Source organism: Brassica napus, unplaced genomic scaffold (genome assembly GCF_020379485.1).
Source record: "Brassica napus cultivar Da-Ae unplaced genomic scaffold, Da-Ae ScsIHWf_432;HRSCAF=663, whole genome shotgun sequence".
NCBI lineage: Eukaryota > Viridiplantae > Streptophyta > Magnoliopsida > Brassicales > Brassicaceae > Brassica > Brassica napus.
This window is the reverse complement of record NW_026016509.1, coordinates 59779-73656: the sequence shown is the minus strand read 5'-3', so window position 1 is coordinate 73656 and position 13878 is coordinate 59779.

Here is a 13878-nt window from a genome sequence, read left to right as displayed (position 1 = left end):
CTAGTTGAGCCACTGGATTTGGAACGCGTGATCCATAAGTCTAAGAGGGCAGTCGACACCCTCCAAGCAGCGATTGGCAGCGTAGAAATCCAAGCGTCGATCGATACTGTTCATCCAACGTCGATCGATAATGTTCACCCATCGTCGATCAACACTGTTCACCTTATGTCGATCGACACTGATCACCTGACGTCGATCGACATTGTTCACCCAACATCGATCGACACTGTTCACCTGACGTCAATCGACACTGATCACCTGAAGTCGATCAACACTGCCCATCAACCGTCGATCGACACTGCTTATCAACCGTCGATTGACACTATTCATCTGCCGTCTGACACCACTTGTTTGGAGGTAGAGAAGGTGGAAGTGCTTATTCTTAAGGTCGATGAGAATGGGATGTTAAGAGACGAAGAAGGTCGCACTCGCAACTGCGCAGGACAGTTAATTAATGCTCAGGGTGCTGTGATCCCCGATGTGATTGATGTTGCTGAGATGAATGACTTTGACCTGAGCCGAGAGTGGTATGATTGGGTAGGTCAAGACCCCTTCCAGGGCCTTCCTCACCAAGACCCCAGAAACCACATCAAGGAGCTTGAGGATCTCGTGTCAAGGAGTGAGCAGAATGAAGTGTCTGAATACCACATGCTCTGCAAAATCTTCCCCTATTCTATCTCTGGGGATGCATTCAGATGGTTCAGTCAACTGCAACCAGGATATCTAACCAGCTAGGATGACACTGAAAGAGCCTCCCTTTACAAATTTCTTGATGATGCTGAAGCAATTCAAGAAACAGAGAAAAATGATAAATGGGACAGGTTCTTGGCATCGTTAGATGAGGAGTATATGATTCCAATACAGGTGCTCGACAACATTATGGCAAAAAGGGATGAACAACATGTGTCTGGAGAGCTGAGCAGAGTAGAGGAAGCTGGTACTGAAGACACAACCTCAACGTCTACCAAGGGTACAACCTCAACATCGATCGACGATGTAGAAAAAGAAGCCCCTATGGAAGACTTCTTAGAGCTGGAGGAATGGCTTGAGGAGATGGATCAGAATTCAGAGAAGAAGCTTGATGACGATTAACACACTTCGAGAGGAGATCTGGAAACTTCAAAGGCTAGCATCGATAGACACCAACCTGCTGAGATCGATCGACAAAAAATTCACATCATCGATCAAAACCCACCCAACATCGATCGACACCGCCAACCAATTATCGATCGACACCACCCACCTAATATCGATCGATACCCATTGCTAGACACCTTACTGTCCCTAAACATCAGAGACCACCTATCTGGACAGAAGAAGCTGCTGGGTTTCACAAAAGAGTGAAGAGGATACATGATCCTGTGAAGATTGTGGTTCCATCCGCTGTATTTGAAGCTGAATCTCCTATTCCACCTGATTGAACTATGCAGTTCAGTCCTTACAATAAGGTATTGGCTGATCATCAGCACGTAGAGGCTTCTCAGAGAGGGTTGCGATTTAGAGATGAAGTCGATAAGGACCCAGCAGAAGCATCATCAGTCAACACCGACCAGATACCATCGATCGACACTACCACTTCACCATCGATCGATACTACACCTTCACCATCGATCGACACTACCACTTCATCGTCAATCGACACTAGGCGCATATCATAACAGAAAGAATTCGATGTATGTGAAAATCTTAGGGATTGAGATACCACTACGCGATCAGACAAGTATGGGGGAAGAAGAGGAGGAATTGGGAGAAGAAAAAAGGATCAAAGACGGTCCTCAAGTATCATTAATTCCTCGCTTCTCAGATGGTATCAGGAAATCCAGAGTGCGCAGCAGATGCTTCTCAAAGCCATTTGCAAAGGTTCGAGCACTCCTTATTGCTGAGATGATAGACAAAAGAGAAGAGTCTATGGAGGAGGCTTTCACACAAGAATGATAAAGCTTCAGAGAGTAGACATTGAGACTTGTTTGGAGCATGTTCTCATTCTCATCCGGACTAAATCAGATCTCCAAAGACAAGCTAAATGACTATAACAAAGAACTGAGTGGGAGGCAACCCACTATTAGGTAATTTCTGTCAGTTTAGTTTAGATTGTTACTGATTCAAGTTTTTATTTATTGCAGATCAAAAAAAAAGACAGATGAAGAGTAACTACAGTTGTGTAGCAACCACACTGTAGCAGATGCACTGTAGCATCGATCGACACTGTAGCAAGGAAATCGATCGACACTGTAGCAAAAACTCGATCGACACTGTAGCAAAAAACCAGGAGTTACTGTAGCAGTGTTACTGTAGCAGGACAGTGTTCATCGGAAAAAAAGTTATGTTTTATTAGTTATCTTTTACTGACTTTTAGTGTTTTTGTTTATGATAGGTAAAAGGAAAAAGATCTTTTACTGACTTTTAGTGTTTTTGTTTATGATAGGTAAAAGGAAAAAGATCCAAGGAAAAAGAGTTGATATACCAGAAGCGATCGACGATAACCGGCCATTTTCGGTCGACAGGGCATCACGAGTATCGATCGATCGCCGCTCACCATCAGTGATCAGGTATAACGTTTCACCTTGTTAAATATTGTCCTCATGGTTTATTTCCCTACCATCTTAGAATGTATAACACTGGTCAAAGCGTTGTTAAAGTGTGGGGGAGGTTCTACTATTATTTTGTGTAATAGTTAGCTATTTAAAAAAAAAGATCCGAGTAGACGATTCCTTAGCATATCGACCGATGAGACCAGTTCGATATCAATCGACAGCAGTTCAGATCCAACAATCGATTGTCTCTTCATTGTGTCGAATGATTGCTCTAGCCATCGACTGATGAGACCATGTCGCTATCAGTCGACAACACTTCATCAACAACGATCGATTGTCACTTCATTGTGTCGATTGACACTGAGCAGGTCATCGTTCTTACTTGATAAATTATGTACTTATGATTATTTTTCACCATAACTCCGACTAGATATACACTAGGGACAGTGTACTTTAAGTCTGGGGGGATGTTTACTAATATTAGTGTGTTCATGAGTCTTATAAAAATGTCTTCAAAAGAGTTTTGTTGAGTCAAGAAGGGGATAGTGAACTTATTTGATTTTTGCATGTTATCTAACCACTCTTTAGCAGCATTCTAGATTTACTAATTGCAGATAGTACTAAAGATACTAAAGTGGATCAATCTGTCAACTATTCACACTTCCTGAGATTGTTTGAAGGAATCAGAGCTGACCTCCAACACTAAACCTGACACAACTGCTAGTCTTGAGGCTTGGTATACATTGGATCAAATTCTTCAAACAAGTCTGGAAGGTAAAGCCTTGTGTAGATTTATGACATTTTATCTATCTATTTCGACCCTAGATTTATAGGTAGAGCTATTTATTTAAAAAAAAAAACGAAAAAGAAGGAAAAAGAAAAAAATAATATATATATATATATATATATATATATATATATATATATATAGGTGTTGGTTAGGTGGAATCTGAACAAGACTTGGTGGCTACAACCATTAAGGCTTGCTTCATAAGGATTCCAACAAAAATAATTCGAACGGGACTTGGTGGCGGAAATCATCAAGGTTCGATTCACATAAATTCTTGGATATAGGTCAAAAAGAAGTGAACAGGACTTGGTGGCAACCACCATTAAGGCTTGATTCATGGAAGTCTGTCCAATCTTGGTCAATGATCTTGCAATATAAGCAGACTTTGACTGAAGAGAGAAATTAGTAGAGAGAAAAGATATGAACTAACTTTTACTTGCAGATCCAGACACTTGTTTGAAAATCCTTGCATCCTGTGATCGATACTCCTAAGGTAAAGCTTGCACTTTTATTTATGCTAGAAATGAGGTTGGTAGAGGGGAATTTCAGGCAGGAATTACTAAGTTGTTGGCTAGGTGAATTTGGTTGCTAAGCTAGGATATGGTATAATGTGCTTTTGTGATTAAGATGTCTTAGATGTGGATTGCAATATTGTAGAGTGATGATTCTAAGTTTTAAATCATGTGAATCCCTGCTGTTTTCAAACCTTTTTCAGAGAGACTGCCAGTCTGTTTTGCTTGAGGAAAAGCAAAAGGATAAGTCTTGGGAGTTTATTTAGAGTGTTTACAGGCTCAGGGACGATTTGGAGGAAAGTGGTGATTTTGGTGTCTTTTGGAGCCTTTTGAGGTGCAGAACTGCACAGACGCGTCGGATGTCTAGCTATGGATTGTGACCTTCCCAGAGTTAGATTGATCCCATATTTTCATACAAGATAGAGCTTTGAGTTAGCTTTCCAATGCCACCGGTTTGAGGTCAAGCAGCATCTTGTAGAAGAGGTTATGCCCGTTTTTCTGAGGAGTGGTCAGTCTACCTCGCGAGAGGAAACTGTCGAGAAGATGAACGTATGTCGATCGATGCAGCACTCTTGACATCGATCGATATGGATGCCAGAATGCGGGCCGAGCATATTTTATGACCGACTGAAAGCCCAGAAGCAACCACAAATTACCAGAATACCCTTGGACGACCAGAAACCCTATTTATGTTATTTATAAGCCATTGTTGACGGCTACACTATCTAAGCTTTCTTAAATTCATTGTTCTTAGTTAGGAGAGAAATGAGGAACTCTTTCAGAGTCCTCCTGGAACTCAATTGTCTTTGGTTTTATATTTATTGCAATTTCATCTATTCTTTCTATGATTTATGTGACAAACTTCATGTCTGAATAGATCCACCTGTTAGGTTTAGGGTTCAGATAGGTTATGAGGGATTAGCCCAAAATATAGAACTGCTAAGTTGTGATATTCATCATAGGATTGTTCTTACTACTTGTGTTCTAGAGTCATGAACTAGAACCCTGATCTTAGAATCATTAGGCACAATGCCATCGCTTGGTCTTTACTCTGAACTGAATTCTATTGAGCTAGGATTGCTAGAACATACGAGAGTTGATTTAGGAACCCTGGTGAACACATATTCAACCCGATCGTAAAGCTTGCTAGAAGCGATATCGATCGATGATCCAATAGATTAATCGATCGATATTGTGAAAGGTGTATCGATCGATATTCCTATAGAATAATCGATTGACACTTTCTACAGATCAACATGCGAGAGCTGAGATCTTAGATCTAGTGATAGATAATCTAGACAAGCGAGAGCTGGTACATTATTGTTATTGTTTGAGTTCTATAATATCTTGCAAGCAACAATTAGCCTCTATATCATTATAATCATGATTACCTGAATAGAAACCGTAGATTTAGCAACCATCCTTCCATCAAACAACTCCTTGCCAAGCTGAACAATTGTCTTGTTCAACTTGTTGACTGCTTTATTTACTGCTTTGCTATATTTATTTACTGCTTTATAAACTATTAGCCTAGCTTAATTATACAACTATTAGATCTAATTGGTCCCCTAGGTCCATGTGAATTCGATCCCTAAGTACTACAACTCGGCCTGTTATTTGAGAGAGTATAAATCACTCTTTAGGATAATTTAAGTGATATTAACCCCTACGAGGCTACATAGCCCGCTTCAATGAAGAGAAGGTGGCTATTCCCGAATGCAGCATCCCCATTGCTATCTCTGCCTTCAAGAGAGGCTTGCTCCCCGATCGGGACCTCAATAAGGAGTTAACCAAATACCAGTGCAAAACCATGGAAGACGTCCTATCTCGAGCCTGCGCAAAGGTAAAATGCAAGGAAAATGTTGCCAGCCAAGCAAGGCACAACAAAAGCAAGATCCCAGGACAATCAGATCAGACCAAACCGAGCGAGACGAGGAACCCTCTCGAAGACTAGCCAGGGATTCCGGAAATTGAAACCGGGGCAGATACCAGAACTGGCCGATCGAGAAGGCGGATGGGATGGCAGTGTCCACGTGGCCAGACATCTCTCACCTCTCCTTCTCAAGGCCGGAGCTGATCAGTGTTCTGAGGCAGATGGGCCAATAGGTAAAGTGGCCTCAGAAGATGAAAGCACCTGACTCTTTCAAGAACCCTAGTTTCTGGTGCGACTTCCACCTAGACCACGGTCACAAAATGGAGGACTGCATCGCACTGAAGATCAAGGTCAACGAGTTGCTTAAGAAAGGACACCTCAGGGAGTTCCTTTCCGAGAAGGCCAAGAGCCATCTAAGCAAGGAGACAATAGGAAAGCCCACTGAAGCTGCTCCCGTCTCGCCACCTCGACAAGACCGAGTGATCCATGTCATATCGGGTGGTTCGGAGATCAGCGGCATAAGCCACGCAGCCGCGAAGAAAAGCACCTGGAACGCCAAGCACGGCCTAGAGGCAGCCAAGCAAAAACGCCTGCTCATAGGTACGGACGAAATAAGTTTCACGGCCAAGGAGCAGAAGAATGTTCTCACCCCACATCACGACGCCTAATAGACCATGGGATTTTACCCACTGTTACCCATGGTTAATTAGTGTTTTAATAGCTAATTACTATTATATAAAGTCTATTTAGAGTATATACATGTTCAGGTACGTTCTGGAGAAATATGGTGATTTTGGAGCCTTTTAAGGTGCAGAAATGCACATATGCGTCAGATGTCTAGTTATGGATAGAAACCTTCCCACTGTTATATTTAGCCCATAGTTTTACACAAGATACAGCTTTGAGTTAGCTTTCCAATACCACCGGTTTGAGGTTAATCAGCATCCAATAGCAGAAGTTATGCCCGTTTTAATAAAGAGTGATCAGTCTGCCTCGCGAGAGGAACCTGTCAATGAGATGAAGGACTGTCGATTATGAAACAGCATTGGTGTCGGTCAACAGTGATGCCAGAATATAGGCTGAGCATATTTTATGACCGACTGAAGCCCAGAAGCAACCACAAATTACCAGAATATCCTTGGCGACCAGAAACCATGTTTATGTTATTTATAAGCCAGTGTTGATGGCTGCACTATCTAAGATTTCTATTCTATTGTTTCTCTTTGGTTAGGATAGAAGGGAGGAACTCCTTCAGACTCCTCCTGGAACTCCTTTGGTTTTTTTTATCTATTCTATTACAGTTTTATATCTATTCATCTATGATTTTCTATGACAACTTCATGTCTAAATAGATCCACCAGTTAGGTTTAGGGTTCAGATAGGATAAGGGATTTGTCCAAAATATATAATTGCTAAGTTGTTAGGATATCCATCAATTTAATTGAACTTACTGCTTGTGTTTTATAGTAGCTAACTAGAATCATGTTGTTAGGATAATTAGGCGCAAGCGAGAGCATGGTCTATTGCCTGAACCATTCATATTGTGTTAGGATTGCTAGAGAAAGACAAGAGTTGATCTAGAAACCTAGTGAACATAGTTCAAACCTAGTCGTTAAAGCTTGCTAGAAGGATCGTCGATCGACAACTCGGTAGTTGTATCGATCGATGGTCTGAAAGGTGTATCGATCGACAGCTCATTGATAGCGTCGATCGACACTTTCTCAAGATCAATATGCGAGAGTTGAGATCTTAGATCTAGTAATAGGTAATTTAAACATGCAAAATTTGATAGATTATTGCTTAGTTTGAGTGTATGTTTCAGCACCTTGAGCCCATAGTTATTGCAACTCATGTATTAGTGGCTTAAGAAACACATCAAGTGATCTCTTAGGATGCTCTGGTCCGGGAACGAGAATTGAGAGAAACAAAAACTCTCGTCGCAAGCACAAGTTTGGCGGTAAGTTGTATGGTGTAAGAATGACTGGCCATAGAGAATATTGTCTTTCACTCTTGCCAAACGGGCTGAAACCATCAGTACATAATCCAAGGTAGACATTTCTTCTCTCATACGCAAAGTCGGGATATGTTGATTGGAAATGCTTCCACGCTTTTGCATCTGAAGGATGTCTAATCTCATCATTTGTTGAATGCTCCGCATGCCATCTCATTGGTTGCGCTGTGCGTTCAGACTGATACAACCTCTGCAACCTTTCTGTCAAAGGCAAATACCACATCCTTTTAAATGGCACAGGAACTCTTCCACTCGTATCTTTATAACGAGCATTTCCACAAAATTTGCATGTAACCCGCTGTTCATCCGCCCTCCAATAAATCATGCAGTATCGCTGCATACATCTATTACCTGATACGATAAACCAAGACCAGCTACCAGTTTTTGAACCTCGTAGTATGAACCAGGGGCTACATTATCCTCAGATAGAATACCTTTTACAAAATCAGCAATCGCATCCACACAGTCTTCAGCCAAATTATAATATGTTTTAATGTCCATCAGTCTTGTTGCAGATGATAAAGCTGAATGACCATCTCTGCAACCTTTGTACAAGGGTTGCTTTCCAGCATCCAACATATCATAAAATCTCATAGCTTCTGCATTGGGTAAATCTTCCCCTCTAAAACGATTATTTACCATCTGCTCAGTACCTACACCATAATCTACATCCATTCTATATGATTCTTCTAACCTAACCGCAGGCTGAGGTTCGCTAGTACTACCATATTCATAATCAGTTTCTCCATGATGATACCAAATTTTGTAACTTCGTGTAAACCTATTCAAATATAGATGAGTCCAAACATTCCACTCTTTAATAATATTTCTATTTTTACAATTAGAGTAAGGACATCTTAACATACCTGTTTCTGCTTCCGGATGTCGTTGAACTAACCCCATGAATTCGGTTATACCTCGTTTGTATTCATCCGTAAGCAATCTCGTGTTCGGATCCAAATGAGGTCGATCGATCCAAGAACGATAATAATTTGAAGAAGACATGCTTTTTTCAATCAAATTCGTGTGTAAATATAGTATGTGAGAGGATGAAGAAATGGAGTGAATGAAAAGGTTGGGGGTGCGGGTATTTATAGATGAAATGCTGCCGACAGTACCGAGGAAATTCCGACGGAATACCGACGGCAATGGCTCTTTCCTCGGAATTTCCTCGGAATTTATAAAATCCCCCAACGGCTCTCTAACGGCTATAATATATCCTTGGATATTCGTCGATGTTTTCTGAGGAATATGATTTCCTCGGTATTTCATCGGTATATTCCGAGGAAATTCCGAGGAAACCCAAATTTTGGGTTTTCTCGGAATTTCCTCGGAAATTCGTCGGAATATTCCGAGGATCTCATTTTCCGTCAGAATGTCCGTCAGAATTACGCTGTTTTCTTGTAGTGCTATGATCTTCTCTCCTAAAACTCTCTTCTGAAAATAAGAAAACACAAAAAGTGGCTGAAAGCTCTCTTGCCTCTAAACACTTAGGAAAGTATATAATCTATTAGGTTAAAAACTCGTCAGGGGTATTCTTGTAATTTGGTGAAGTCTTGGGTTTAAAGTCGGCTGCAACTAGGTCGCGCATCCGCGTCTCGGCATCGATCGATGGTACATGATGTACATCGATCGATCATAATCTTCAATCGTCGAGGCGTCTCTTCTGTATCGATCGACGACACTGGATGTGCATCGATCTATTGTCTCTCCTTCATATCGACCTCTAATGGTCAGCTCGGATGAAATCTCATTTAAGCTCCTAAATGCTCCATAATCATCACTTTACTCCAAGATACTTCTTAACCTGAAAACATACCTAATAGGATAGAATATATAGTATATAGATAGTAAAATATGTATATACCATGTATGAAAATGGGTCAAATCTATGGTATATCACCGATCGATACACCTTTTGCTCCGTCGATCGATTATTCTAAAGGAATATCTATCGACGCTTAGTCAAGCTTTACGCGCTGGTTGAATAATGCTCACTATGCTTACTAGATCAGCTTTCACCTTACTCTTACAATCCTTGCTCAATTTGGACGGATTCAGGGTGAGATTCAAATGTTAACTTGTGCCTATAACTACTAGGTCAAGGTTTTAGCTAGCTGAACTAGAAACATGCATTAATGACAATCCTAATAATGAATATCACAAATTAGTAATCTATAGTTGGGGCTAACCTCTCATAACCTATTTAAACCCTAAACCTAACAATAGAACTACTCAGACATAGCTAAGCAATTCATAACAACAAGGTATAAAAACTACATAGATAGGTAATAGATAATAATGGAGTTCCAATCACAAATCTGTTTGGATCTTCTCTCCAACTCTACTAAAATTCTAGAAAACCTTTGATGTGATAATAAGAAAACAAGAAAGCACACTTTGGCAAGCTATAAATATTAGTTTAAAACTCGTCTGGGGCAATCTTGTAATTTGGTGAAGTCTTGGGCTCTAAGTTGGCAGGAACCAAATTACCCTAAGGAGTGAACTACTCTCTCAAATAAGAGGTTTAATTGTAGTACTTAGAGATCGAATCCACAAGGATCTAGGGAACCTAATAAATCTAATAAGAGTGATTAAGCTAGTTTGATTATGTTTAAATGTAAATAACTGAGGAAGGCAGTTGCTCGATTGGCTTGATTGGGTTTTTGGTACTTGAATGAAATAGCTAGACTTCGGGTTTCTATTCAGGTAATTAGGATTATAATCCTACAGATACCTAACAGTTGTATGCATGATATTATAGAGCTCAAACGCTTATTGACAAACCGATCGGTGTTCGCTTTCTAGGTTTGTCTATTGACCAGATCTAAGTGTCGATCGATGATTCTAGAGGAATATCGATCGATACACCTTTTGCTCCGTCGATCGATTATTCTATAGGAATATCGATCGATGCTCTCTTAGTCAAGCTTTACCCGGGGGTTGAATAATGCTCACTAGGCTTACTAGATCAGCTTTCGCCTTACTCTAATAATCCTAGCCTAATTAGTACGGATTCAGAGTGTTAACATGTGCCTACAACTCCTAGGTCAAGGTTATAGCCAGCTAAACTAGAAACATGCATTAATGACAATCCTAATGATGAATATCATAACTTAGCAATCTATAGTTGGGGCTAATCCCTCATAACTTATTTAAACCCTCATAGCTAAGCAATTCATAACAACAAGGTATAAAAACTGCATAGATAGATAATAGATAATAATGGAGTTCCAATCGCAAATCTCTTTGGATCTTCTCTCCAACTCTACTAAAATCCTAGAAAACCTTTGCTGTGAAAATAAGAAAACAAAAAGCAGACTTTGCCTAAAACACTTTGGAAGCTATAAATATTAGGTTAAAAACTCGTCTGGGGCAATCTTGTAATTTTGTGAAGTCTTGGTCTCTAAGTTGGCAGGAACCAAACGGGCTTCTGTGCGCTTAGCCCTCGATCGATGTCACAAGGTGTGCATCGATCGATTATTATCTCTAAATGTCGACCATTGATCTTGCTCGACGGTCAGCTCGGATGCTCTCTCCAATTATGTCCAAAATGCTCAAAATCATCACTTTCTCCCAAATCACTCATTATCCTATAAATATACTAAATAGATTATAAAACATCGTAATTAGTTATTTAAACACTTATAAACCATGACTAAAAGTGGGTAAAATCCTAATCAACGAGTAATTCTCTCAAAGTTAGTGTTCTAGGTTGATTATGTTTAAATTTGATCTCACTCAAATTACCCTAAAGAGTGAATTACTCTCTCAAATATGAGGTTTAATTATAGTAATTAGGGATCGAATCCACAAAGATCTAGGGAACCTAATAAATCTAATAAGAGTGATTAAGCTAGGTTGATTATGTTTAAACGTAAATAGCAGGTTGTGAGGAATGCAGTTGCTCGATTGGTTTGATTGGGTTTTTGGTACTTAAATGAAATAGCTAGACTTAGGGTTTCTATTCAAGTAATCATGATTATAATCCTACAGATGCCTAACAGTTGTATGCATGATATTATAGAGCTCAAACGCTTATGAACAAAACGATCGGCGTTCGCTTTCTAGGTTTGTCTATTGACCAGATCTAAGTGCCGTTCTAGAGGAATATCGATCGATACACTTTTTGCTCTGTCGATCGATTATTCTATAGGAATATCGATCAATGCTCTCTTAGTCAAGGTTTACGCGCGGGTTGAATAATGCTCACTAGGCTTACTAGATTAGCATTTGCCTTACTCTAACAATCCTAGCTCAATTAGGACGGATTCAGTGTGAGATTCAAGTGTTAACTTGCGCCTACAACTCCTAGGTCAAGGTTCTAGCTAGCTAAACTAGAAACATGCATTAATGACAATCCTAATGATGAGTATCACAACTTAGCAATCTATAGTTGGGGCTAATCCATGATAACCTATTTAAACCCTAAACCTAACAACAGGAGTACTCAGACATAGCTAAGCAATTCCTAACAACAAGGTATAAAAACTACATAGATAGATAATAGATAATAATGGAGTTCCAATCACAAAACTCTTTGGATCTTCTCTCCAACTCTACTAAAATCCTAGAAAACCTTTGCTGTGAAAATAAAAACAAGAAGTACACTTTGCCTAAAACACTTTGGCATGCTATAAATATTAGGTTAAAACTCGCCAGGGGCAATTTTGTAATTTGGTAAAATTTTGGGCTCTAAGTCGGCTGGAACCAAACGGGTTTATGTGCGCTTCACTGTCGATCGATGTCACAAGGTGTGCATCGATCGATTATTTATCTCTAAATGTCGACCACTGGTTTTGCTCGATGGCCAGCTCGGATTCTCTCTCTAATTATCTCCAAAATACTCCAAAATCATCTTTTTTTTTCCAAATCACTTCTAATCCTATAAATATACTAAATAAACTCTAAAACATAGTAATTGGTTATTAAAACACTTATAAACCATGGTAAAAGTGGATAAAATCTATGGCTTATCACCTGGTCGCCAGATTATGGATGGGATTCCGTATCGCAACCAGATGTCGAGAAGATTAACGTTTTGTTATGTTAAGTCGAACTGGGAGAAGGGTGCTACGGGGAGTTCATCCTTGATTCCGATTCTCGATTCGAAATAAAAGCAAAAGACGGCCTCAGTCGTTAAGGATTCTCCCGTTTCTCTGAGTTCACACTCGGTTTTTCAGGCAGGCTCGATTGATCCAAAGCGAAAACGACGTCGATCTACGAAGGCTGTTACGTCAAAGCCAGATCGATCCATCCTTGGAGCTTATGGCAACTGGATGAAATTTGTTCATGAAAGTGATGGTCCTTTGTCTGCAAACCGGGAGAGCCTTGTTCATCTTGCTCATTGTACGAGGCCTTGAGGTTGCCACATTTTGGCACTGACTACTCTGGACGAAGAAAAGGCTTATGCCAAGATAGATGTTGCGAACTCGAAAGTTCATATATATCTTTATAGATCTTCGTGTGATTCGTTCTTTAGCGTAATTGAAATATTTTATATTTTTCTATAAAAATCCATGCATAATTCTCTAAAAATATGAAAATGAGTTTTTATACAAAAAAAAACATACAAACAGGAAAATGATCAAAAAAAATCATTGAGGAAATAAAAGATCCTTATACTCTAACTGTATAAATATAGAAATATAAATAATTATTCAAATAAATAATAAAAAAAAATATTATTTTCAAATAATATATTTTTAATTCGAATTTTTTTCTCAAACCTTTTTCAAAATTTTATTTTGAAGTCTGAAACAAATTTTAAAAGTTTATTGTAAATATTATTATTTTTTTTTAAATCCTTAAGTGCACCCTCAAATTAAATTCTTACATTTAGATTAATTAGCCAAAAAAAAATATAAATATATATTTACATATTTAATGAAATATTTAGGTTATTTTGACTTGTTATAGTTATGTCAAAAATAATAATATCACACTAGTGAATTTGTCAAAATCAAACATGTATTCGTTTTGCCAACTTTCTCTATAATTACTTCACATTTTTTTAAGTACAACAACAATTATAGACATAAACCACCCAAGACTAAGAGGGTAGGTAAACTAGTATTTAATAGTATCTAATCATTATTTAGTTAAAAACAATTATGAAAAGTAAAAAGAGAGAGAAAGAAAGATTTTTGACGAGAACT